This window comes from Solanum tuberosum, unplaced genomic scaffold (genome assembly GCF_000226075.1).
Source record: "Solanum tuberosum cultivar DM 1-3 516 R44 unplaced genomic scaffold, SolTub_3.0 scf00918, whole genome shotgun sequence".
Lineage (NCBI taxonomy): Eukaryota > Viridiplantae > Streptophyta > Magnoliopsida > Solanales > Solanaceae > Solanum > Solanum tuberosum.
In genome coordinates this window covers 15,766-19,000 of record NW_006239824.1, presented here as the reverse complement: position 1 = coordinate 19,000, position 3,235 = coordinate 15,766, and positions in this window count along the sequence as shown.

Here is a 3,235-nt window from a genome sequence, read left to right as displayed (position 1 = left end):
GATCACTTTTACTTGATAGCTTTTAGTTTCGCATTCCCCCCAATATCAGCAGATCATTAGAAGAGTTTTACATCTAACTAACTCTCTTGGTTGAGAAGCAAAATGATAACATTCGATTCTGGATAGACATCAAAAACCTTTAGTAGTAACTGAACTAGGATGAAAAGGAAGTTGATATATTTTATCAAGGACACTCATAAATGGATTCACATCCAATGTAAAAACAACATATTTATGGGCTCTGAATTGACATTTGATAGATGATATTGGTCCATGTAATGTGCACTAACAAATAAGATAGCAGATAATAGGTAACCAAACTGAGTTTACTTTGTTGCATCCTGAACGTTATTAAGCTTAAGCAACCTTTCCGTGAGACTGAGGAGTCATCTCTAAGAAGTTCTTGGTAGATTTATAGAACCTACTTTCCTCTTCATTCTTCCTCCTTTTGTCTTTCTTCACTGCAACAATTCATATATTTTGTAAAAAAATTGGTAACGTCATATTCCTCAGCATTAAGGACATGCTGGCAACCTTAAGAGAGAATTACAAACTAGGAGAAAATATTACAAGGAACCTAAAAGATCTACTATCTGTTCAACTTCATCTATACATTCCTCTTTACACCAAAATAAAAGGGATATAATACAATTCTATTTAACTTTATGAATGGAACTAAACCTATCGCAGAACATCTCTAATTCCTCTCTCTCCACAGTGTCCACCATATGCATGCTGGGATTACTTTCCACTATTTCTTTTGGCTCTTGCTCCCACCCCTCCTAATCCAACAACTCAATAAATCAGCAATATGTTCTGGCATAGACCAGTTTGTGTCTGCAGGACTTAGAAATAGTGACCGATCTGTAAAGTTAATTTGCAATGCAAAAACAGGTGGTTGTTAAAAGCTACCTGAAATATGATTCCAGTTGTCCCGTTCTACTTTGGCCTGAATGGCCGACTGTATTCAATCCCAACCATGACACGTCCTATCATAGAAAGTTGTAGAAAGTTTTATCCAGGATGATATGAACAACCCGTGATGGAAAACATATATTGGAGTTTATGCAGTCTTCAGTTCCTTTTATCTTCTCGACTGTTTTGTTTTTACTTTTAATCATTCACTTATGTTAAATGTTGTTTTGTGGTTTTTAAACACTATAGGGGACAATAGGCAAGGGCGCTTTCTTAAGGTTAATCTACTTTCCTGACCTTGACGCTTTGCTTCTGCTTTGTTTTGCTGCTAATCGAAAATATATTTACACCCTTAGTTTCCTCGCACATTGTGATCCATTTTACTTGATAGCTTTTAGACGGTCTTATATGACCGCTTTGCTTTTGCTCTGTTTTGATGCTAATCGAAAATATATTTACACCCTTAGTTTCTCGCACATTGCGATCACTTTTACTTGATAGCTTTTAGAAGGTCTTATATGAAAGTAGGTTGACGGGTTGTTTTCTTACTGCTACCATAGTATTTTACTATTAAACTTGGCTCTTGTCTTTCTCTTCTTGTCCGTTTTTTGCCTGTATCTCTCCTCTCTCTCCCTTTCATATATCCCTGGCCAATATATCTCTCCCGTTAATGGCCACAGCCATGTTTCATATGGATGGTAATTGTCATCAGCAGCTTCTGCCAAGTCTTCATTCATACTCTTCAACAATGTCATGTTGAAGTACTTTGCCTACATATATCCTTTTCGATGCTCAACTGAGTGCTGCTCTTCTCCCGCACCTGAGTAAAGTTTAATGTAAACCATCTGCCGGGCACTGTCATATGCCCATACATTTACCAACAGTTCCAAAACCTGACAGTAACAATGCTGCTTCTGGTGGTCACAAACAATAAAAACATAAGAACTTATCCTTCTAGCCTGCATTACTTTGAAGTTTAGTGATAGCGTACGCTATTGCAGGTAACAATTTTTAAGTGTCATATACTTGAGAAACAGAAACAGAAACAGCTGCATGAATACTCAATTAAACTATTGGCTGCACTTGTCAATTGTTTCTTAGAGGCTCATCCAAAGGTGTAGCATAGTGATCAATGAAGTGAGATAAAGTCAAGGGACACCAAAATTCCTAACAGAGTCAGAAAGAGCAAGTCATTATATACATGGCATGTTCTCTTCGAGTCTAGAAAAAATCCTAATTCAAGAAGAAAATGATCAGATTATTTTAGCACAACAATTCTATACCTTACATTAGGAAAGTTTTACACTGATTCCAGCTGCTGAAGTAATTGGAAAAAATCCTATACCTACATATACCAATCATTTAGCTTCCTCGGAAATTTATTTGCCAGCCTGAGTTTGAGTGAAAATCAGCAACAAAGACACCTTTATTAACAGAACAATTAAACAATATAGGGAATTTAGCCTTCAGACATTTTTATCTAACCCATAAATCTGTCCAGAAAATAGAAACATACAGAATTCCAAAAAGATATTATTTTAACACAACAAATCTATACCTTACATTAAGAAATACATTATCTCCAAATGTCTAATTAAATAAACTACTATTAGCTATACTGCTGTTGATATATGCTGTAGTAGAAAATATAACATTTGCGTCCAGTTAAGCTGTTACAAAATAAAGCTATTGCCATAACATGTCAACAGATTGTCCGCCAAGGACTTTTTCGTTTTGAAGGCGAAACGTTTGCAATACTTCCGTTACAATAATTTGTTACATTTTTGTTGATTTACTTCTCTTTGAAATTATGTTTACTATCTCTTCATGTTCTACTACTTTTAACAGGTTTCTTGCTTTCGGCAACACCAAAATTGGTAACATTTCTCCACCTTGGATTAACTTTCTTCAATTAATGTGATATTTATACTATTGTTAGTTGAAGTTGCTCGCTTTTAAAATTAAAAAGAAGAATTAGTTTATGCTTGGTGAATATTGTATTCTTGAGCATCTTTATTGTTAGACCAAAAGAACACTAATTATATAAAAACAAAATAGCATTTATGTCACAAATATATATTGTATTAGTACATCCTAGCTACTATAACAATACAATGACAAGTCTGGAAGAGCTCGAGAACCAGTGACTACCAATTAGCAAGTTGAAGAAATATGCAACAAAATGGGTGATTAAAGTCTTAGTCATTCGACGGAGTTTAACAAAAGAGTATAAAAATGCAAACGGTGAGGGTATTCGTTAGCAACTGATATTAGTCGACGAAGAGGTAACCCTATTTTAATATTTAATTATATTCATTAC